The sequence below is a fragment of the Hibiscus syriacus genome, unplaced genomic scaffold (genome assembly GCF_006381635.1).
Source record: "Hibiscus syriacus cultivar Baekdansim isolate YM2019G1 unplaced genomic scaffold, ASM638163v2 tig00014213_pilon, whole genome shotgun sequence".
Lineage (NCBI taxonomy): Eukaryota > Viridiplantae > Streptophyta > Magnoliopsida > Malvales > Malvaceae > Hibiscus > Hibiscus syriacus.
Window position 1 is genome coordinate 673055 of NW_024062320.1, and position 25439 is coordinate 698493.

General features: G+C 35.3%; 1 pseudogene; it reads left to right on the forward strand.

Moving 5' to 3' along the window:
- The first annotated feature begins 1880 nt into the window (after positions 1-1880).
- On the forward strand, positions 1881-4692 carry LOC120206954 (annotated as a pseudogene).
- Positions 4693-25439: the final 20747 nt, after the last annotated feature.

Consider the following 25439-nt stretch of genomic DNA (forward strand, 5'->3'; position numbering starts at 1 on the left):
CTAGGCATAACATAATGCTTGTTATAGAGTATTTTTTTTAATTTATGATTACAATTACAAACAAAATTATAGATATACATAAGACACAATTGAATAATTATCATCAAAATTAACAATTATAAAGTATAATAAGATCAGTGTTTAAAATATATCTTTGAGATATAAATCAAAATAAAATTTAGATTAAGAGGAGGGGTAAAAAAATTGAATTGTGGTGTTTAAAGTTGTGTCGATATTCTTTTTTTATAACCATCTATTTCTTATTTATTAATCAACTAATTTAGATTGGGTACTGAAGATGCAAGGACAACCCAACCCAATTTTACTAAAATGATGTTAATTTTATTTTTAATATTGTGAGGGTAAACTACATTGTTCACTCAACTATCTTCTCACTCTTATTTTGATTATTGAAGTTTAAATTTTTTAATTTAATCACTGAATTTTCAAATTGTTCCTATTTTGATCACTCGACCTTAAATAATTAATGAAATTATGACATGGAAACCTATATCAACACAAGGTTGTTTTGATCCTTATGTAAAACTAAATTTAGTTCAAAATCACATCATTTTAGTTCCCTGTAAAAAATGTATTTTTTCTCATTTTCCCTTATTTCTTCTTCCTCCGTCTGCTTCCTCCTATCATTTTTTGTTTCTCGACTTAAACTAACCCATAATTCATCCACCGGGCTAGCCGCAGTTCTATCCATTATTGGTCAACTTCATCGGAGGTCGATGAATCCCAAATATCCCATGAAACTCGTCTGGGCCTTATGAACATTAATCCACTATCTGTTTAATCGGTAAACAACTCAAACTCCACAAATATAGCGTTGATATCATTATAGTTGTGTGTTTTATGCTCTGGTCATCATTTGGGTTAATACTGGTGCAGGTGAAAGCTTTTCCTCTCTTTTTAATCTTTCGATTTAGATCTCCATGAAACCAATCCAAAAGCCACAAAAACTAAATTAAAGCTCGAATCAAATAACCCTAATTATGCTTCTTTAACAGTCCGATTATTATCCAATTGAGATATATTCTCTTCACCGGATATGTTGTGCTTTGATTGTTAGGATCTACAACCGGAGACCTGGATGTACTAGAATTTGAGAACTTTGAGGTTTAGGGGTTTTTATAAGATTTTTTGGCAAGGTCGATGAAGGTTTGGAGTTTGAGGTGACATGCAAGGGTTTTAGGGTTGGAATAATGTGAGTGAGGTAAGGCTACAGGCTTGGGACGATGTTGGCTAGTATGAGAGGGTTTGGGACTCTAAACCAAAATATAACTGTAGGTATGATTTTGAAAAGAAAATAGTTTAATGATCAAAATGGAACCACGAGAGCAGTTAAGTGACTAAATATGTAATTTACTCAATATTATTGATAGTGTTAGACACCCCTTTCGATAGCGTAGCTCCGTGAATCTGGAATCTCAAATTTCTCACCATGACAAGCTTTACATTAAACTAATGTCATCTCCACTTCATTCAATGGTTAATATTAATTTAATTTAATTTAATTTAATCATAGTTAAATATTAAGATCACAGTCCTGACATGGGTTGTTTTTAAAAAACAATAATTTGTTGCAGCTGTCTTGTTCTTTTACGAGGGAAAATCTTGCAAGTAGGGGCATCCAAAAGGAAAAATATTAAAACATGTTTCTTTACTTTAATTCATCCAATTTTAATTTCGAAATCATATGAATACAGACTAATTAAAGTTTTTTTTTCTTTTGTTATAAATCATTTATTAATTTAACCTATTAGCTCTAATAATAAAAAAACAAAAGTGATAGAAACACAATTATGATTTGTCTAATTTCTTTCATACAGAGTTGATCTTTAAGCTCCCCGTCCCGTTAAATTCTAGTAGAAATGGCGGAGGTAGCTGTGAACTTAGTGCTTGAGAGGTTGGTTGAATTCTCAAAGAAGAGGCGCAACTGCTGAGAGAATTTCATACGGAAGTTGCAGACATAAAGTTTGAGCTCTAGTTCATTTCCTCTTTCTTAAGAGATGCAGATGCTAGGGCTGCCACAGAAGAAGGCAGTGAAGGTGTAAAGACATGGGTGAAGCATGTAAGGGAAGCAGCTTATGGCATAGAGGATGTCATCGATGAATACATGCTCTGTGCGCCGAAACACACCGATCAACACGGTTTCAAGTATTTTCTGAAAAAGATAGCTGGCCGCATCAAGAGTTTGAAGAAAGAGCGTGAGATGATCTCAAAGATTCAAGATCTCAAACGATCAATTCATGAAATTGGAGAAAAGAGAAGAAGGCTCGACATCCATGTCAGTGACCAAGGGGGATCAAGCAGAGAACATGTTGACCCTCGAGCTGGCCTCCATTTCGTCGACAGTGATGCGCTTGTCGGAATTGAAGCTTCTAGAGACGACCTGGCAGGAATATTGAATGAGGGAGAATCCATACGCACAGTGATTTTACTTGTGGGTATGGGAGGTCTCGGAAAGACTACTCTTGCTAAGAAGATTTATGATGACGTTAAAGACGGTTTTGATTGCCATGCTTGGGTCACAGTTTCACCATCAAACAGCATGGTGGAGCGGCTTCGGACAATGATCAGACGAGTCTATGAAGCAAAGAACGATCTCCCTCCCACTGGAATTAACTATGTAACAGACGTAGAGGAACTGATTGGCAAATCCAGAGAATTTTTGCAATACAAAAGGTATGTTATAGTATTTGATGACGTCTGGGATGAAGACTTTTGGCATGTTATTCAATCTGCTTTGCCAGAAAATAACAATGGCAGTAGAATTATAATCACCACAAGAAGCCACAGTGTTGCAGAATTTTGCAAGCAATCTTGCCTTGTTCATGTTCATAATTTGCAACATTTATCTCTAGAAATGGCCCAAGAGCTTCTATGCAGAACAGCCTTCCGATTTGATCAACAGAAGGAATGTCCTGAAAATTTAAAGAGTTTATCTTTCGACATTGCCAGAAAGTGTGATGGATTGCCACTCGCAATCGTCGCCATAGGAGGGCTTCTTTCAACCAAGGGGAAGGATGTTTTCGAGTGGACAAGGTTGCGCGATGACCTCAGTAAACAACTAAAGAGCAATCCACATCTTGCACATGTCAAAACAATTCTATCCATCAACTATCACGATTTGCCTCATTACCTGAAATCTTGTTTATTATATGTGGGCGTGTTCCCGCGTAGTCATCACATTCGAGTCAATAAACTGATTCGATTGTGGATGGCAGAGGGTCTTGTAAAGGAGAATCAAGAAAGGACATTGGAAGAAACTGCAAAAGCATACTTAACTATGCTAATTAACAGAAGCTTAGTTCAAGTTGAATGGAGCGACTCCACTGGAAGAGCTAGATCATGTCGAGTTCATGATTTGATCCACGAAGTTCTTTCCAAATTAGAAGAACTAAATTTGATTCAATCCTCACAAGCAAGCTCCAATGCTGTTGCTCGATATCTCTGGATCGACAATAACAGAGCACGTGATTTATCAATTGGAAATGGTGACTTTCGAATTCATTCTATTATCTTTTCCAATTTACAAGAGTTGCATGATCCTGTCTTTGAGAGACTGTCCTTAAACTTCAAACTTTTGAGAGAAATAGATTTTGAAAACGCCCCATTCGAGTACCTCCCCGAGGAGATAGGGAATTTGTGGCATTTGAGATATCTAAGCTTAAGATATTCAAAAATAAAGATGCTTCCCAAGTCCATAGGAAAATTGCATAACTTGCTGAGTGTGAATTTGAAAGGTTCCTCCGTGGTTGAGATCCCAGATGAGATAAGATATCTGTGTAAATTGCAATATTTTGGAGCTTGCTCAGTTGATCACGATAGTCATTACAATTTCAACACCGACCAAGGCTTAAGGATCAATGGAAGTGTTATTGGGAGCTTAGAGTCATTAGAAAAGCTTTGTTATGTGGACTTCCCATCGCAAAATGGTGAGCATTTTGGTACAGAATTGAGAAGGTTAAAGCGGCTGAGGAAATTGGGAATCACTAAACTAAAATCAGATTGCGGGGAAGCTTTGTGTAGTGCTATAAAGCAAATGCACCACCTTTATGCACTGCGTATTTCGGCAGTGAAAGAAAACGAAGTCCTCGAACTGGAATCAATGTCTCCTCCACCATCCCTTCAACGTCTTCGCCTGCACGGACGACTAATGACGCTGCCTGGTTGGATTTCTGGACTGGAGAACCTAGTCAAAATTAGTTTACACTGGTCTAGATATCGTATGGTTCGCTTAAAATCCTTGGAGATCTGCCAAAGCTATTAGAAGTCTGGCTTCATGAAGGTTATGATGGAGTTGAATTGCACTTTGAACAAGGAAAGTTCCAAAAACTGAAATTCCTTTCACTTCGTTGTTTGTACAAGTTGGAGAAAGTGGTAATAGATAGAGGATCTTTACCTTGCTTAGAGACACTTGGAATAGGGCCAAGTCCACTGTTGGAGGAGGTTCCCACCAACATTGGCAATTTGAAATGCCTTAGAAATCTAGAGTTTCATGATATGCCAAAGGAATTTGCCAAAAAGATTCTGCCAAGTGAAGGCCCAGATTACTGGAAAGTGGAGAAAATTCCAAATGTTTGTTTCCATTATACAAGCCGAGGATTGTATCAAAATTATAAGCTGGGTGATTTTCGCTTGCGTCAATATTTGTATCAAACTACATCTTCAGTCTCCTAAAGAGCTCTACTCTTCTTACTCTTTTATGATCATTGTTCTTTTTATTGTAATTTACATTTGAATGCTTATAAAGTTGAAATTGATGTCAAATATTTAGAATTAAATCAAACAAGAAATACTCATTAAAACATTATATATATTAGTAACATTTTAGAATGAGTATATTTTACAACAAGTATCGAAACTGTTAGAGTAGGTAGCATTGGGAATATTTTAGATTGAGTATATTATTTGTACATGAAAAATGTACATAATATACAAATTTAAGCTATACATATACAATTTAGATTGAGTAGAAGAAGTAGATCGGGAGTTAGCTTTATTAGAAGGATCAGACGATGTTTTACTGGTTTTTAGAAGAAGTAGGGAGGAAGGTGAGTGTCGGCATAAAAATCTTGTCTTGGAGCTGTTTTTCGTGGTTTGGATTATTCAGTGTCTTGGAATATTAGTGGAGAGGTGTTAACAGGTCGAGAGAAGTCACAGTTCTTATAGAATTAAAGGGTGTAGCAAAACCTTCGATCGAAGAGAACATAACAAGGGTTGTCTCCAGAAAATTAAAGGTATGGCTTTATGATTGAGATTCAATACAATTTTTCTGCAGCAGAAAAGAAAAGGACTAAGGCAATTGAAATTCATAATAGAAAAATATGAATGGAGGAAGCTTTGGAGGCGTGCGTGAAATATTTGGTTTCGTAGGGAAGCTAAAATCGTGTGGGAGTTCAGCACATAACTAGGTTTTGGTATTGAAGGTGATGAGCGAGAGGCTATTAAGGAATTTGCAAGGTTGGAAGGTTTGTAATCGTAGAGGTTGTCGTTGGTGTAGTGGGTGCGGGGTAGTGTTGCGAGCGGACTTTTTGAAGCGTTAGATGATAAGAGTTAATCTTGAAATTTTGGGGTTCGATTGTTAGGATCTCTACAATTAGGTTTGTAGATCGTTTGATTTTTTTGAAGAGGTGCTGCTTCCTTGAAGATTGGTTGTTGCATTTTATTAAAATGCTATGACAAAACCTTTGAAAATTTTAAAACATCAAATAGTAAAAAACTTAAGATTGTATGAAAAGTACTTCATGTAGAGAAAATATATTTGATCGGTTGGTCAAGATACTTGTCTTTGTTCTCTCGTATTTTTTTATGTTATGAGTAGGAGTGAGCAAAACTAGACTCGACTCGGAAAACCGATTTTTCCGACTTGATTCAACTCGAAAAAACTCGACTCAAATTAACTTTGAGTTGTAATTTCATAAACTCGACTCGACTCGAAAAAATTTCAAGTTCAAATCGAGTTGTAAAATAAAACTTGCATAACTCAAAATTTTTAGTAATTAGTGGATTAAATTTCAAGTTTGAGTCGAGTCCCTCGACTCTGTATGATATATGTATATCAAATATTAAAAAAAAAATATGAATAAATACATATGTATGATATATGGTTATAAAATAATTTAAATTGGAAGCATGGTGTGGTTGAAGGGATTTGAAACCGTTCAAAGCTATCGATTTTGGGTTATTGATATTCTTCAAGCCAAGTAAGTTGCTTCAAAGTCCGAACGTATAAACGATTTACATGGTTTACATTAATTTTTCATCGCTATGTTGTTTCAGCCTTTATTTCCATGCCATATGATTTCCTTTAAAGAAAATTAAGTGAGGCCGTACTCTTCCATGAAAATCATTAAGAGAATTAGTGCTTCAAAAATTAATCTGAGCTTGCTCTTATGTTCGTTTTATGTTAACCCTCATACGTCGCCTATTTTTTTTTTAGGATTCATACGTCACCTTTAATGCTATTGAGTCTAGCATGTCATATGTTAATGAATATTGCTCCGAGGTATTCTATTATTTAATAATTTTTGGGTAAATTACAAATTTCATCATTGAACTTTACTTTCTCTCCTATTTTGCTTATTGAACTTTAAAAGTTTTCAATTTTCTCACTAAAATTAATACATTAGATATTTTTTGTTCACTCCGTCATTAAATAATTAATGGCGTTAAAACGACGCCGTTTAAAAAAATTCACATAAATGACATCGTTTGGCGTAAAAGCTAATTTATAAAGCCATTAGTGAGTGTCGAAACGGTCTTTTCCAGAGGGGAAAAGGAGGTCTCAATTCGAAAATAATTTTTAGATGACCGATTAGTGCTAAAAATGTGGTTCAAGGAGTTACCGCCAATCCTTGATTAGGGTGTGATTGGGCACCCAAAAACGTATTTGTCATTTTAATAAAATATTAATTTCAATTAAAACGACAAACTTGCGGTTTGCGTTACCAAAATTTGAGTTCAGGAGTCGGTTACGTGTGAGAAATGATTAGCACCCCACAACGCCCTAAATCGGTACCTAGTCGATTAATTAATTGTCTTTGCAATAAAATTTACAAGTTCGAGTTTAACTTAATTTGAGATCCCCTAAAATAACATTCTTTGAATTTTTGGATGAAACATAATAATATTTATTTATTTCCTATCGATAAGAATCGATCTCTCATACATTGAAGCAATTGATTATTACTCCAATCCAAATAAAGAAATATTAAAATTCCATTCTAAATTTCACTATCAATTTTAAAATAATAACAACCAAAATAATTTTAAGAGTGAAAACGATAATATCTAATTATTTCTAATCGATAATAAATGACCTTTTTGTGCATTAAAACAATCATTTATTACCTCGATTGAAATAAAGGGATATTACTATTTCATCCTAAAATTACATAGCGATTCGAATGAAAATAATAATATCTAATGATTTCCCATCGAGAATAAATGACCTCTCATACCTTAAAGCATTCATTTATCACTCACACCGAAAAGAAAAGATATTACTATTCTCAATGTCCATTCAAATGTTACTGTTTTGAAAATTTATCGAAAAATACATGCAAAAATAAAACAAATAAAAAGCATAACATACAAGTAATTAATTATTTACTTTACCGATATTTAATGAGAATAAAGATGTTCAATTATTTAAATATCTCGAGATGAGACCTTAGATTCGATCTAACAGTATTTTCTCGATGAATTAATTAAAAGAACATTGTTTTTTTCTCAATTCCCGAATTTTAAAAATGAAATTGATTTAAATCGTGTCACTAAACGGGATAGACTTTCGTTTTTTAAATTATCGAAAGTAACTTTCTTATACGCTAAGACACTCACTTTACGACAATATTAAAATGATCGAATATTAGCCTTAGTAAATTTATTTCGAATCGAGTCAAGGGGTTCTTATGAGGCTATCATACAAAATCAATTAGAACTAAAATGAATTAATATGCAAAAAATGCAAAAATTAAGATAAAAATAAAAATAGGACTAAATCATAAATAATCAAACCATCATGCCAAAATTAAGATAAAATAAAGTATACAAGTGACTAAAATAAGCGATTTCAATATTAAGTGCTAAAATTACATAGAATAAAAATAACTAAAACATGGGGACTAAATTAATATAAATTAAAATTGCATGGCCAAATTAAAATAAATAAAAACATATTTGAGGTTCGAATATAAACATGCAAAAAACCTAAGGAACTATTTTCTAAATATCCCATTTATTTTAGCCTAAAATACATATTCGAATAAAAATGAAAATTTGCAAAATCAATCCCTAAATATTTAAACAAATAAACAGTCATTATACATAACTGAAATGCAAAAACATGCTAAACATGTAAGGACTAAACTAAAAATAACCCTAAAAATATAAAACATGCATAAAAGTGGGTAAATAAAAAAACAGTCCCTACAAGGACTAAAATGCAAAAATGCACTAAAAGTTGGGGGACTAAACTGAGATTAAACCAAAATTTACAAAGCACGAACATAAAAGGGAAAATAACAAAATTGGTCCTTTTCAGTGACCTCTTTGCAAAAACGAGGCAAAGTTCGAGGAACCTAAACACAATTTCCCTCGAAACTTTTCCTATATATACAACTTAAGTTTTTTTTTAATTCATTTGCAAAAAAAATTAAGAAAAGGGGGAGAGCTCTCTACTTCTCTCGCAAATTTCCTCAGCCGACCCACTGCCAGATGCCTCAAGCCGCCCCTGGCCGCCATCCGATCACCGCACACGGTGTTCGAAAATCCCATATTAACCCAAAATTTCCCAAAACACTTGTTCCACTATCCTAAACCTAGATATAGGGGTGAAACCACATAAAAACCTCCCTAAAGACCCCGAAAAGACCCCCCCGACTTCTTGATTTTTATGTCTCTGGTGACCATCCGACAAATACGACTCGACCTTGGCTCAACTCCCTAACTCTAAGGTAAACCCTAATTTTGGTACGATCTAGGCCTTCAATCTCCAACTCGATCGGACGGTTGGGATTAGGTGGCCACCTTAGAACATGATGAAACCCTAGTCGGTGTTGGGTTTTCATCCTTAGGCTTGCTGGGTTGTAATTCGGGATTGGGATATTTATGGGTTATAAATAATATAATAAAAATAAAATGTTAGTATTTTTAAATAATAATAATAATACTAATAATAATAATAACTTAATAATAACGAGTTGAAAAATCGGGTGTCGACAGCTGCCCCTTTTTGCCCATTCTTGTGTCAACAAGAATAGGGCAAAGACGAAGAGATAATGCGTTTTTTCGTCTGGTCAACTTCATGGTTTGAAATATGATAAGAGATCTGTTCCGTTGTCACTCAGGGAATATCAGATCTAGGGATGTTGATCCATTCTGCTGTCACTCAGGGAAGATTGAATCATTGCAGACTTGTTCCGCTGTCACTCAGGGAAGATTGAATCAGGGCAGACTTGTTCCGTTGTCACTAAGGGACTATCAAATATTGAAATAGAGGGACATGTTCTGCTTCTTCTGAAGGGAATATTAGATCTGGGGGGAGTTGATCCATATTCGATGGTTGCATTTTCTGAAGGGAATATTGAATCATTGCATTTTCTTTTATGCAAATGATGCTCTCATGCATGAACAAATGTTGATTCAATTTTCCTTTAACTCCAAAGTGGAGAATCAGGTCTTATTCCTCTTGATAATTCTTTTATAGCTTAGATATCAGTGTAGCAGCTTGCAACTTCTGAAGATCTGCCCAATCACCTTGTCTTTGTTTCTTATTTGCTTTTCATCTTCATTAAAGTCTCAGAAGAAATGCCTCATTTCTTGTTGTGGTCAGTAATATGATCTTGATGCCCCTTTCTGTCCTTGGCTCAAATGCGCTATCAGAGTTGTTCTTTAGGACTCTACCATTTGTTGATGCTTGACTAATTTGCTTTACAAGGTAACCTCTGCTCATATTTAGGGTTTGCCCTTAATACTTCAAGTTGTGAGACTCGCTCTCAATTTCTTCTTGGTCTGAATATTGTTATCTCAACATGATATGGGTTTTTAGTTATGCCCAAAGTGGGTATTTTCATGGCTTCTCCCTACTTGGGTGCCAAAATTCATCATTGACTGGTCGCATTTTTGCTTTTTTGCTATACGCTGGGATATGTGCCCCTTTCAAACAATGCGATCATATGCTTATTTGACGGATCACTATCAACATCACAAGAAAATGTTACACGTTTTATCCTTCAGTCCTTCTAGTCTCTCGAACTATTTTCTATCAAGATTGTGAAATGCTTCATTATCTGGCATCGTTTATTCTCTCTCCAATAGAGGCAGAAAGGGCCTCACCTGCTCCAAGGACTTTTCGCATTTGAGACTGTCCCGTTTGAAAATGTTTTTCTCCTTTCTTTTATGTTAGAAATCAAATAATGAAAGAATTTTGTAAAGGATTGTCACTTAATTCAGGCTCACAATCAAATCACAAACACGAGTTCACAGAATATCAAAAGAATCAACTCTTCTTTAATATTTCAAAGTTATAACTCTTTGACAAGTATCATAATTGATGGTTGGCTTCAGGTTGGCTTTCTTACTTTCTAAGGTTTCGGCCATTGAGGCATCCTAATTTGTTTATATGCCCGTGTGAACCTTGTGACATGCCCTTCTTTTCCGACTTGTCATATTAAGTGGATGCATACAAAATGAAGCAACTAACATATTCAATTGCTAGATTTTTTGGAACACTTCCATTTCAGTTCTCTAAAATCTTCCATTTGTTCAAACTTTGTAGACTCCTCTAACAATGGTAATGTAGAAATATCGGTCTAAAAATGAAATTCTCAAGTGCTCGTGTGAAATTGACTATAACAGGTGTTCCTTAACTTCCTTAGTCTATCTTTACCGAAACTCCTTATTTAGTAAATTTGATTTAATTTGCCATTGTTTGGCTAGCTGAATTCAACTTTATTGTATATATATATATATATATATATTATAATCGCCTTTATCGGGCTAGCTGAATCTTATCCATAAACTCAGGGCGTTTAACCAAATGCTCTAGAGGGATAGCTCAAACTTTATTGTATACATATATAATTAAATTCTGAGTATAAGGATTCAATTTCTTAAGCTCTTCAAGATGAACCTGTTATAGTCTAGGTGTTGTTGAAAGTCAGAAAATCTCAACCTTAGAGTTCAATTTCCAAACAACTGACCTAAACTAGATTTACCTACTAGACTATTCCATCTATGAAGATCATGATCATCACTGAACGTCGTCAACAAAAGTAGAAACCAATCAGTTTTGCAATCTCATGTGCAAGATGCCCCATTTTGTCCACATCATTACATACCTGAATGCTAAGCCTTTAATCGTCTTTTCATACGGAGAGAATGCTAGCTTGGTCCCTACAAGAGAAGGGTATGTTGTTTGAGTGTATCTTATGGGTCCTTGTTTTATCAGTTCAGTCTTATCACTTTGTCAAAGATTTATAACTCTAAGCATTTAAAGAGTTTTAAATTCAATTAATAGTCAAAGAATTTCAAGTTACAAATTTGATTCAATGCTCACCATCTTTAAAGTATCATAAATTCATTGAAATATCCTTATAAGAAAACTAAGAAATGACAAAAAACAAGTTCAAACAAGATGCTGCAAATGGAAAATAAATGACGAAATGATCTCTCCCTAATTAGGATGCCCTTTTACTCATCTAATGCAATGGCCCTTGACTTGATCATATGCTACATATTGTGCTTTGATGCCCCGCTCAAGTTCGTTATCCACTGTTCCAACAATTCTTGTGTCAACGTCCCATTTTTAACAAGCATATCTATCTCCTTTAACAACGACCTACAATTCTTTGTAGAATGCCCAAATGCCGCCAAGTGGAAATCACAGACTATTTTGATCATAAATGTGGGCATAAGGGTTTGGTGGCACTTTTGTCGGCCTTGGTATGAGGTATTGACCTTTAATCAAAAAGGGGCACAAATTTGAGATAGAAGTTTGGACCACCTTCAAAGTATTTCTCGATCGTGAGACTTTCTTTGTCTGTCCAAACGACTAGTTGTTTCTTTTCTTTTGCTATTGTGGGGGCTCTGAACATGACATTTAGTTACATCGTCAGCTTTCGCTTTTTGATCGGTTGGGCTATTGGAAATGTCTTTTAAGTTTCTTTTGTTGATTATGTTTCAAGTAATTCCCCATCTGTCACAAGGTCTTTGAAGTCCTTTGTTGAATTTATCTACATCGACCCAAAGAAAGGAACCGAAAGAGAATTGTGGAACATGTATGATATTTCTTCTTCTAACATAATAGGATGAACTTTCGCTGCCACCCCTCTCTATCTTAGGGCATAATCCTTAAAGCTTTCAGCAGCTTTCATCCTTATTCTTTGAAGGTCTTGATGCTTTGGGGCTAAGCCCTTAATATAACAATATTATCCCAAAAGGCATCAGCTAAATCGACCCACCTCTTGATCTGTTTTCTGTTCAAATGGTTATACCATACTACAACTGGCCCAACAAGACTATCATGGAAGTAATGAATCAACATATTATCATCATTTAAGTACCATTCCATCTTTATGCGAAACATTTTTAGATGAATTAGGGGATAATTGGTGCAATCAAAATTTTCAAATTCTAGAATCTTAAACTTGGGTGGCAGCACTAAATAAGGAATTTGACTTCGCTCCTTGGCATCCATCCCATACATGCTAGCATCTTCTTTCATGGCTCAAATTTCGTCTTTCAGTTGTTCTCATTTCTCCTTAAATTGCTTATCCTGCTCTGTTTGTCCTCCTCATCAAAATCTGGGACATTTTCAATAGGGTGTGGGTTTGTAGAAGAGCCAGGTAAGTTTATGTGTATTCTTTCTTGCTGAACGGTTGTTGCTTGTTGTGATCGGACATGCGATGGTGTAAAGCCAGAGGGATATAAGGGTTCTTCAGAGGAACCAACAACTGGGACCTTTCCACGATTAGCCCGTGGTTCGAAGCCTGGAGGATACACAAGCTCCTCGGCAGTAGGATCGACAACTGGAGTCTCTTATCGACTTATACTCTTTCCTTGTATCAAACTTGCAATTTTTTCATCATGTCATACTGAGCTTTCATCATCTGCTCACGCATATCCTCTTGAGCTTTCTTGAAACTCTTATGCATTTCGAGTTGAGTCTTCTCGATTTGGGCAATTCTTTCATCTATTGCCTTTTCTCGAGTGTGTTGCTTATGCTTAGAAGTGTCCAGTATTCTATCGTATAATCTTTTTATTAATATTGGTATTTTGTTAATGAATGTGAAAAATATGACTATTAATGAATAAAATGCAATGCGAAAAAAATGCAATGAAAAGAAAATGCAATGTGGATGCAATGCAATGTGCTAATTATGGAACGATTCCTTAGAACAACTTTTTATATTAGAAGTGAAGTTCGGTTACAAGGCTTAAACATATCACATATAAATCTGAGTTATCTCTCCTAATTGATGGATGTGCCCCAGTAAATCCAAGATCCTATAAGTTTCTTCAGTCTCGGGCTCCAATCCTTCGCTTACAACATCAGCTTCATGTGATAAGTCAACCAAGTGCTGATCCACTCCTTCAGCATGCTATAGGTACCTCGCGCTGAGGTCATTTTGACGATCATTGATGTGTGTACCCAGTCAGATCTTAGCCACTCTGCAAACTGCCTCTATTTGTTAGTTGGGACTACTCGGACCATTTCAGAACATCTGCTTTGTTTTCTACCTCTGTTTGAATCCTTCGTTTCCTATTACTAGCCTTCTATATTCATATCGTTCAAGGATCAACCCCATGGAATGAATAATACAATGCAAAATGGTAACAAAATTAAACAAAAGGATAAGAGAAAATTGGTTAGTGATCATAAATGAATTAATCGGATATAATTTGTCGGTAAAACCTACCCCTCATGTTGGCTACCCAATCATACTTTAATAGATCTTACCCAAACATGATTTCTACCCACATGCTTCATTTAAAGATAATTCTAACCTCATGTCATCTAGTTTGCATGCTTATTTGAAAAATTAAAACTAACCACATGATCTCTTTTTCACATACATTTATTTAGGAATTAAAACTACACTACAAAAATTAAAAGGATCAAACAAGTTTTTCCTTTTGTACTCTCCTCACGGGATCCTATGATCTGGTAAGGCTTTATCAGGATTCTAAGTTTACTACATGTTGGGTTCAGTTCTCAAGTAAGAGGTCCTCGAATTGTCCTTGTCAGTGCCCCTATTGGGCTACCGAACCCTCAATCTTGGCCTATCACAGGTTTTCAGATCGAGTTCAATTTGAGGGGACACACTTCCTTATGTCAATATGAAGGTGAAAACCATCACGAAAACCACAAGGCGTGAGCCCCAAGAGCGATTCATTATCCCGTACGGAGGTGAAAACCACACGAGGGAGTAGTTTCTCACTCCTACTTAAATAGGACAGAACGGGTTTTAGCCCATGTTATACAAATGCGAGTGTACAGTGTGTGAGGAAAAGCAAAAACAAAACAAACAACACCAAACAGAGAATTTGAAACCCTGAACAATTATTTATTCTGAAAAACATTAGCAAACAGATCAATACAACTATTTAGTGGTTAATTAAATTACAAGTGAAAAGTTTATTCAAACCACACAAGGGATCAAAAATCAAATTAGAACGAACTTGAAATTTCCATTTGCAAAGACAATTAATTAGTTGACTAATGGCTTGAATCTCTAAATAAATGTCCCCAGCGGAGTCACCAAGTTGTCGAAAATGTCTTTTTCGGAGGGGGGAAAAAGAAGGTCTCGTTTCGAAAATAATTTTTGGATGACCAGATAGTGATAAAAATGTGGTTCGAGGAGTCACCACCAATCATTGATTAGGGTGTGATTGGGCACCCAAAAACATATTTACCATTTTAATAAAATATTAATTTTAATCAAAACGACAAACTTGCGATCTGCATTACCAAAATTTGAGCTCGAGAGTCGGTTACATGTGGGGAAAGATTAGCACCCCCACAACGCCCTAAATCGATACCTAGTCAATTAATTAATTGTCTTTGCAATGAAATTTACAAGTTCAAGTTTAATTTAATTTAAGATCCCCTAAAATAAAATTCTTTGAATATTTGGTTGAAACATAATAATATTTAATTATTTCCTATCGAGAAGAATCGATCTCTCATACCTTAAAGCAAACGATTCTTTCTCCAATCGAGATAAAGAAATATTAAAATTCCATTCTAAATTTCACTATCAATTTCAAAATAATAACACCCAAAATAATTTTAAGAGTGAAAACGATAATATCTAATTATTTTCAATCGAGAATAAATGAACTTTTGTGCATTAAAACAGTCATTTATTACCCCAATTGAAATAAAGGGATATTACTATTTCGTCCTAAAATTACATAGCTATTCGAATGAAAACAATAATATCTAATGATTTCCAATCGAGAATAAATAACCTCTCATACCTTAAAGCAGACATTTATCACTCACACCAAAAAGAAAAGATATTATTATTCTCAATGTCGATTTAAATGTTATTGTTTTGAAAATTTATCAGAAAACACATACAAAAATAAAACAATAAAAAGCATAACATACAAGTAATTAATTATTTACTTTATCGATATTTAATAAGAATAAGGATGTTCAATTATTTAAATATCTCGAGACGAGACCTTAGATTCAATCTAACAGTCTTTTCTCGATGAATTTAATTAAAAGAACATTGTCTTTTCTCAATTCCTGAATTTTAAAAATGAAATTGATTTAATTCGTGTCACTAAACAGGATAGACTTTCATTTTAAAATTATCGAAAGTAACTTTCTTATACGTTAAGAGAGTTGGTTTACGACAATATTAAAATGATCGAATGTTACCCTTAGTCAATTTATTTCAAATCAAGTCAAGGGATGCTTATGAGACTATCATACAAAATTAATTAGGACTAAAATGAATTAATATGCAAACAACATGCAAAAATTAAGATAAAAATAAAAATAGGACTAAATCATAAATAATCAAACCATCATGCCAAAATTAAGATAAAATAAAGTATACAAGTGACTAAAATAAGTGACTTCAATATTAAGTGCTAAAATTACATAGAATAAAAATAACTAAAACATGGGGACTAAATTAATATAAATTAAAATTGCATGGCCGAATTAAAATAAATAAATCGAAATATAAACATGCAAAAAACCTAAGGGACTATTTTTCTAAATATTCCATTTATTTTAGCCTAAAATACACATTTGAACAAAAAAGGTAAAATTACAAAATCAATCCCTAAATATTTTTAAAAAACTAAACAATCATTATACAGGATTGAAATACAAAAACACGCTAAACATGCAAGGACTAAACTGAAAATAACCCTAAAAATATAAAACATGCATAAAAGTGAGTAAATAAAAAAAAGTCCCTACAAGGACAAACATGCAAAAATGCACTAAAAGTTGGGGGACAAAACTGAGATTAAACCAAAATTTACAAAGCACGAACATAAAAGGGGAAAAATAACAAAACTGGTCCCTTTCAGTGACCTCTTTGCAAAAACGCGTCAAAGTTTGGCGGACCGAAACGCAATTTCCTTCGAAACTTTTCGTATATATACAACTTAGTTTTTTAATTCATTTGGAACAATTTTTTTTTAAAAAAGGGGAGAGCTCTCTGCTTCTCTCTCAAATTTCCTCGACCGGCCCTGGCCGCCATTTGACCGCCGCACACGATGGCATGAAATCCTAAATTGACCAAAAAATTCCCAAAAACACTCATCCCACTATCCTAGACTTAGATCTAGCGGTGAAACAACTTAAAAACCTCCTTAAAGACCCCGAAAATACCCCTGAGCTCTCGATTTCTGTCTCCGACGACCGTCTGACGAATGCGACCCGACTTCGGCTCGACTTCCCAACTCTAAGGTAAACTACCCTACCCTTTCTTTTCTCCTATCTTTGTTTACGTGTAACACTCGAAAATAAATAAAAGAAAGGGCTTTTATTTTATTATATTTTTGTTTCGAACACACACAAAAAACGAGATCAAAAAATGATACCTCAAAGCTTTTCTTTTATTGTTTTTCTCTCTACTGACAACCGAGGGGGAACCCCTTTTTCAATTTTGTTCGGGGCTTAAATAAGCCCCGATTACATCCCTTTGCTTTTTTAGATTTTTGGATGAAAATGATTACAAATGAAAAAAGGTGATTTTTGCGTGCCCTGTTGGTCTGGATTACTTGTGTATTTGGTCTGAGTTTTCTTATATGTAGGATCTCTGGTTTGTGGCAACAATGGCGGTTGTCGGTTGGTGAAGAGAGGAGGTGGCCTAGGATTGTGAAACGGGTGGTGGAATCTACTCAATCTAGACCGTTGGATGGGTCCAGATCCAACGACTGAGGAAACGATGGCTGAGACATATTAGGGTAAACCTTAATTTTGGTACGATCTGGGCCCTCCATCTCAACTCGATCGGACGGCTGGGATTAGGTGGTCGCCTTAGAACATGTTGAAACCCTAGTTGGTGTTGGACTTTCATCCTTAGGCTTCTTGGGTTGTAATTCGGGCTTGGGGTATTTGTGGGCTGTAAATAATAATAATAATAATAATATAATAATAATAATAATAATAAAATGTTAGTATTTTTAAATAATAATAATAATAATAATAATATAATAATAATAATAATAATAAAATGTTAGTATTTTTAAATAATAATAATAATAACTTAATAAGAACGGGACGAAAAATCGAGTGTCGACAGTGAGAAAACGGTTGAGTGACAAAAAACCCAATGTATTAAGTTCAGTGAAGAAATTGAAAAAATTTAATGTACAATGAGTGAAATAGGAGAGAGAGTAAAGTTCAGTTACCAAATTTGTAATTTACCCATAATTTTTAACGAGACATGAATATGTTTCGAGTTGATTTCATATAAATTTTAGGCCGCTTTCATGATTCCTACGGAATTGCTTGCGATCCGACATTATGAAAATTTTGTATATATTCTAGAGAAGATGGATGTGATTGATAACAAATCTTTTGTTCTTTTATTAACTGGATTTGGTGATTATTATGTAATCGATGAGGTTGATATCATTACTTGATCTGATAATCCCGGAAGTAGATAATCGTTTATTGTGTAATACCTGTCGTACGAATTATTGTGCTAATTTTTTAAATTATTATACATAAATAATGTTGTTTTGCAGACACGATATCGTATGTAGATTTTTAAAAAGTATTTTGATTTAACTTTATCTTTTGTGGTTGAGAAAAATAATGAGTCTCGTCCTACTGGCTATACTCTATTCCTTTTAAGTGAATGTGATATCTTATAACAGAAAATAAATGTCACTTTAGCAATCAAGATCGTAATAATAAACATGACCATAGTCATGGTCACAACCAATAATGTGTACGATGTGATCATTTTAAGAATGCTTACTCTCACCGGAAGCAGGATTATAAAAAATGACGAAAGTGACATAATCCAATTATGGAAGCAAAATCGTTCTGCTATGAATGTGAAATTCCAAATCATTTAATTTATACCTGTCGTATGTCAAAGCATTTATTGAATCTTTATCAATAATCATTAAACGATGAAAGAAAGAAAATGAAGACAAATTTATCAAGAATGGTGAAAATGATTGTGATATTATTGGTCTATCTTAATTGGAGATCATCGATTTCTTCACAACCCTATCTTTGGCGGCCAAGAACATTTTTCGACATCAAGAAAATAGGGTTTTCGGAATGTTTCTTGTATTTATAATATGTACTATATTTTTAATGTTACAATGTATTTATATTTTGTTAAGTTTCTTGACTAAAGTGTAGCTTGATGATTTCTGATTATGCTAGAAATTTGATGGAATATCAAAATTTAATAGATCTTCAAAAATAGCTTTAGTTAGTTTGCAGCTGCGGTTTAGTCAGACCAAGTCGTTTTCTTGCCTACTTTGGAAAATTAGTCGGATATGATTGCTGCTACGATAAAATTATGTTTGAAATTGCTGTCATTGACCTTTTCCTTTATAAGTTGAGTTGCCTGAAAACCCCCAATCTGATTATTTATTTACTCATTATTTTTCGATTGAATATTATTAATTTATATTTATTTTGGGTTTATTTTGTATATAAACTTTATTGAATTAATTAACCCAAAAACAAATATATTTCGATGGTCTAGTCAGCATTTGCTAGAAGACATCAGCATTTTCTAGGAGCTTCTCTATAACTATATATATTTCTTGACTGTTATGATTTCCTTTATATATTGCATATCATGTCTTTTAATATATTTTAGAGAAAATAACCTCAGTGACCAAAAATCCCATATAATATACGATTTTAACCAACTTTTTCCGGATTTGCCAAAATGACCAACAAAATCGCAATGCGATCGCTAATTCGCAACGCGATCTCCATTATCGCAAATTCGCGTTGCATTTTCGCAATGCGATAGTTGAAAATCGCGTTGCGATGGTCTACAGTATCGTTGCGATTTTCCCAATTCGCAATGCGAATAAGTAAATCGCAACGCGAATTGGGAAATTCGCATTGCGAATTGGGAAAATCGCAATGCGATACTGACTATCGCAATGCGATAATAAAAAATCGCAACGAGATACTTACTTTCGCAACGAGATACTGACTTTCGCAACGCGATAATACATAATCGCAATGCGATTTTCAAAGCGCCATTAGTATCCTGGCCAAGTATTTTATTTTTAAATTCCAAACATGAATATTAATATATTGGAACACTGAACTGTCCACAGTATATCCCGTAATCGCAACTCATAACTTAAAACCTAAAATCACAACTCAGTCCCATCTCCATCTCTCACTCTCTCACCCATCTCCGACGAAATCCGTCCCCATCTCCGGCGAAATCCGTCTATCTCCATCTCTCAGAGCCACCCTCACAATCAGAAATGGAAAATCAACCAAATCAACCAACGAGGGTTAGTTTTTTTAATTATTTTCTTTTTGAAATTTTTGCATTATTATTAGGTTTTTCATATTGAAATTGATGATAAGTTTACTGGTAATTTCAATAATAGATTAACCATTTCACTTAGATTGCTTATTAAATCAACCAAGAATCGCAACGCGAAATGCAAATCGCAACGCGATTTTAGTTTCGCGTTGCGATTCTCTCGTTGCGATAGTCATTTTCGTGTTGCGATTTTCATTTTCAGAAACTATTCTTCTTCTGCAAATTGAATCTTGAATGAATTGCATTACTTCAACCAAAAAACAAAGACAAATACGAAATTCACAGTGTTGCATATTTAAGTTTGAAGAATAAACTACTACTATTTATGTTTATTATTGTTTTTGGTATATCTTCACAGTGTAGTTTTTGGTATATCTAATTTAGTATGTTTATTGTTTTTGTAGAACTTTTATTCGGCTCAATTGACCTTGAGAAATAAAGTCAGCTTGGCCAAAACAATTGCGTCGAAGCTTTCACCTGCACAAAGAAAAATGTTTGAGGATACATGCTTCGGGCCATGGCTGAAAGTACAACATCCCGGTGGAGATGCGATGTTGACACACCTGTTTCTTCAAACCATGACTAGCGATCTACCAGAGACTATACAACGTCGTGATGAAGAGATATGGTTTGATTTTCCACCGGCGTATACGTGTTTTGGGCGGGAGGAGTTTTGCTTAATCACCGGTCTACGCTTCGGACACGATGATGTAGGTCGGTACACTAGACACATTACCCGCCCATCATGGTTATCCCGGGTTTTTCCTGAGCTGGAGAGGCCGAGTCTACACGTAGAAGACCTTACAAGATTTTGAATAATAAGATGGTTTTACTCGGATGGATGACGTCGACGTTGTCCGAGTATGCCTTCTAATTCTTTTGCATGCCGGCTTTTTAGGCAGAGAGGCCAGACAACCTATTCCAAATGATCTAATCAAATTGGTAGAAGACCTAAATGCGTGGAACCTGTTTCCGTGGGGCTCGTATTTATGGAAAGCTACATGGAATAAGTTATCGTCTGCCTTGGATGATCGAAAAAGTTTGCATGGCGATGGTTCCAAATACACTTTGACAGGCTTTATTTGGGCCTTTAAGGTAAGAATTTTTATATGATGTTTCCAAAATTATAAGTAATTATTTAACAATTACTAATGTTTGTTATTATATTGTTTGTAGATTTGGATATTTGAGGCATTTCCCGCCATGAAGACATATGCAATAAAAACTTCAAATGATATTCCCAGGGCTATTTCCTGGAAGAGGAAACGGACCTTGCAATGGGAAGATTTACTACGGTATACGACAATAAATAATGTAAGTTAACATAAATACTACCATATGTTTATAAACAAGTTATTACTAGTACACGTTTAACTTTGTTTGAGCTTTTATATTGTTAGGAGGCCAACACTCCTCTACAGAGGCTGACACCCACGGAAGCTGAGCTTGCCACTGATTGGTGGCAAGCTAGTAAGCGTTTTTTTGATGGAACGGTTGATGAGCAGCCTCCACTGCGGGAGCCATCACCTCGCCCAGAGCTATCACCTCACCCAGAGCCATCATCTGATCGACCCGGCTATACACCTCCACAACGACAACCATCACCTATTCTGTCACATCATCGAGCCTCTTCTCCACCATCATCGCAAGATAGGCGACCGACAAAGAAGCCACGACGTTTATCTCCCTATTCTCCACCTCCACCTCAACGGGATGAGTTAGGGGAGTTACGTGATGAGGTCAATGCCTTGCGTGAGGAGGTCGGTACTTTACGCAAAGACGATGGTGCATGGCGTGTTGAGATGTCTACATTACGCGGTGAGGTAGCCGCTCTACGTGAGATGGTAGCATCGTTGCAGAATGAGGTTCATACTCTACGCAACGAGGTAAGTTTAAGATTTTTCATACTCGTAATTCATTCGGTTACTGCTAATACTGCTAAACTGTTTTTGGTTTTGTTTTTGTCTTTTGGTTGAAGTAATGCAGTCCATTCAAGTTTCAATTTGCAGAAGAAGAATAGTTTACTTTCGCAACACGAAAATGACTATCGCAACGCGGAAATGGCTATCGCAATGCGAAATAAAAATCGCAACGACAAAATCGCAATGCGAAATGAAATCGCAACGACAAAATCGCAACGCGAAATGAAAATCGCAATGCGATTTGTGTTTCGCGTTGCGATTTTGTCGTTGCGATTTCATTTCGCGTTGCGATTTTGTCGTTGCGATTTTCATTTCGCATTGCGATAGCCATTTCCGCATTGCGATAGTCATTTCGCGTTGCGATTTTAAGTTTCGTGTTGCGAAAGTAACTATTCTTCTTCTGGAATGTTTATAAATGTTGTCCTTTTAAATGTTTATATAAGTGCTTACTTCTGGAATGTTATCTGAGCATTTTGTGAACTATGATAGAATAATGATTTGGGTGAATACAATGCTAGTTTGAAACATATTTGTCTTTGTTTAATATCATGTCTGTTTATTTACTGATTTATGTATTAATTTTTTTTAGCGGCCCGATAAGGTGGATGCTTTACGTCGGGTTTTCCTTGCACGACGGAGTTCACGCATCAGACGGCGTGGACGTGCTATTACGTCTCCGTTCACCCCAATGGTGTGAAGACTCCGCAAGAAGAAGCCCGAATCACCGGTCATCCCTCAAGAGTCCCCTCCAATCGTTCAAGAGGCCCTATTCTCCCTCAAGATTCCCCCCCACCGTTCAAGAGGCCACTGTCATCGTTGAAGAGGTCCCTCCCACCATTCCAGAGCCCGATTCACATGGGGTAATATATCGAAGTATTGAGAACCCCCACCGGTTCCGGACATGATGGATGAGAGTTGGCTCTCGTATGAGTTACCGGCTAGTACCCTTTCGGTATCTGAAGTGGAGAGGAGACAACTACCGGAAACAATTGTGGATAATACCCTTTGGGCTAAGACCGCAGTTGATTTTTATCTACATGAGCGGAGCCAAGGGTGTTACACTGACATCAGCAAACTCAACGTGAAATGTTTTTGTTGCTTGATCGGTCTTGGTGGGGTGTGCTATTAGGGGTTGAAGACAGTGGCTATTTGGATGGGGAGGTAAGTCTTATATTGTCTTATATATGATTTTGATTAATTTGTTTAAAAATTAATGTAATTCACTAATATATGTATTTTTTGTAAAACAGCATATCGATGCGTGGGTGTCACGTCTACTAATAATAAGGAAGCTTAGAAAAAATAAAAAAAATTCGCTATATACAATAATGCCGACGGCTTTTCACGCAGTTCACTTGAAGAATCAACGAGATGAATCATTTTGTTGGGCATGGACAAGCTAAACTTTATCCTGCATGGTGGGAGGTCGATAGGTTAGTGTTTATTTTTTAAATTTTTTAAAGGTGTTCATAAATAAGTGCGCAAATAAATGAATTATTACTTATGATCGCAGGTGTTTATCCCTGTTTTGGAACGTCGTCACTGGCTTCTCGTCCAACTTCAGCTCCCATCCCTGAAGATAATAGTGTATGACAGCATGATCAATTACATATCACTGTCTGATTTGAGAGATATTTTCAAGGGATGGAGCTCTCATTTGGCTAAATTCTTGGATGGGATTAAGTAATAGAGTCATTCTGGACACAAGAAGCCAAAGAAGTTCAATGTCACAGTTGTCAGAGACGAGACCGCGCCACAGCAATCGTCGGGAGCCAGAGGGGATTGTGGTCCTCTCGTATGCCTTTGCTTGGCGCGTTTGACGACGGTAAGCACAGAGTTTTTACCTCCCACCGATAGAGATAGAGCTGCAGTAGGCTTGTGGTTTCGGCATTATATGGCTAGAGCAATATATTCGAGACGCTGTCTACCTGCATCCGCGTTATGAAAGTGTCCATTGTTAATTGGTAAGTCAAATGCAAGTTTTGTTAACATATATACTCCTTTTGGTTTGAAAATGTTTGGTTAAGTACCTAGAATTCAATAATTTGCTGTTTGTAGGTTTTAGATGTGTAGGAAGTCTTGTTTGAGCAAATGTTTGGTTTCTACAGGTTAATCCTTAAGTGAGCTGCGTGAAATGGATGTACGGGGTCACAAAGTTGTTGATTCATTGATTCAATAATTGATGAAGAAATAAGAATTATTATTATTTTTTGATTGTTTAATTGATTTGTAAAAGATGATTTGTAAATGTTGATTTGTTTAATTGATGTGTAAATAATTTGTGTTGAAATGTAATAGTTGATTTGTTGATTTTCAATCTGCTTTATGTTGAAGGCAAAACAGACTATCGCAACGCGAAATGGCTATCGCAACGAGAAAATCGCAATGCGAAATGAAAATCGCAATGCGATTTTCATTTCGCATTGTGATTTTCTCGTTGCGATAACCATTTTTGCGTTGCGATAGCCATTTTCGCGTTGCGATAGTCAAATGATTGGTTAACATATATACTCCTTTTGGTTTGAAAATGTTTGGTTAAGTACCTAGAATTCAATAATAATTGTTAAAAGTTTATGCATGTTAATCCTCGTTGCCTTTTTCATTTCGCATTGCGATTCTATCGTTACGATTTGCATTTCGCATTGCGATGGTCAAATGATTGCCTTTCGCAACGCGATTCTGAATTTTGCAACGAGATAATACAGAATCGCAATGCGAGTTTCAAAGTTCGTAACAGGTTTTAGTTTCGCAAGCCAAATTTTTTGTGTATATATATACGCAGCAGCAACAACTCATAACCTAAATCCCTAAATCGCAACTCATTCCATCTCCATCTATCACTCTCTCCGGCGACATCCGTTCCAATATCCAACGACATCCTTCCCCATCCGGTAACAGGTCTTAGTTTCGCATCTCGTTTGTTTAGTTACAACGATATCCAATGTCCATCGCAACGCGGAAATTACTATCGCAATGCGAAATGAAAATCGCAACGAGAGAATCGCAATGCGAAATGAAAATCGCAACGCTAATTTCGCAATGCGAAATGAAAATCGCAACGAGGGAATCGCAATGCGAAATGAAAATCGCAACGCGAATTTAATTTCACATTGCGATTTTCATTTTCGCGTTGCGATTCTCTCGTTGTGATTTTCATTTCGCATTGCGATAGTACTTTTTGCCTTCAACATAATGCATATTGAAATCAACAAAATCAACCATTACATTTCAATCAATTAAACAAGCACAAATAAGAATTATGTTAACATCAATTAAACAAATCAACTTTTACAAATCACCTTTTACAAATCAATTAAACAATCAAAAAATAAGCAATAATTATTAGAGAAAATAACACTTCTACTATTGAATCAACTTTTGCAGCCATACATCATTTTCACGCAGCTCACTTCTGAGATTAACCTGCATAAACCAAACATTTGCTCAAACAACACTTTCTACACATCTAAAACCT